We start from the raw sequence: 565 nt of genomic DNA, 5'->3' as shown, positions 1-565 counted from the left end.
TCTATCTCCTCTATCTCTATCTCTATCATCTCTATCTCTATCTCTCTATCTCTATCATCTCTATCTCTATCATCTCTATCATCTCTATCTCTATATCTAATCGATATCTATCTATATATCTATGTCTATATCTATCTTTTTAATATTATATAAATATACCATTACTTTGAAACAGTCAAAACAGTCCCTACTCATGACAAATTTTTAATCAAAATTACCTTCATTTACTGCATTTACAGTTTCTGAATCACAGAAAATTATTTTAATTTTTTTCCCTGAACTTAATTAATATATAGGACTTGATATATCTGTCTGATTCACTTACAAAATCCACTTTACTATTTAAAGACACAGTGGAGAATGGATCATATTCAAAGCCTGATAACTGCCTACGTTCTCAAAGAACTTGAACTTTAAAAGAAAATAATTCTCTATTAATGAACATAGATAGCTTTGTTGTTGTTGTTGTGGTTATGTGCCGTCGAGTCGTTTCCGACTCATAGGGACCCTATGCACAACAGCCCTAAACCCTGCTCTATCCTGCGCCAACCGCACCGCCTCTGAC

Source organism: Elephantulus edwardii, unplaced genomic scaffold (genome assembly GCF_000299155.1).
Source record: "Elephantulus edwardii isolate Elephantulus edwardi_28Jun2011 unplaced genomic scaffold, EleEdw1.0 scaffold00098, whole genome shotgun sequence".
NCBI classification, from domain to species: Eukaryota; Metazoa; Chordata; class Mammalia; order Macroscelidea; family Macroscelididae; genus Elephantulus; species Elephantulus edwardii.
This window is presented reverse-complemented; position numbering follows the sequence as displayed.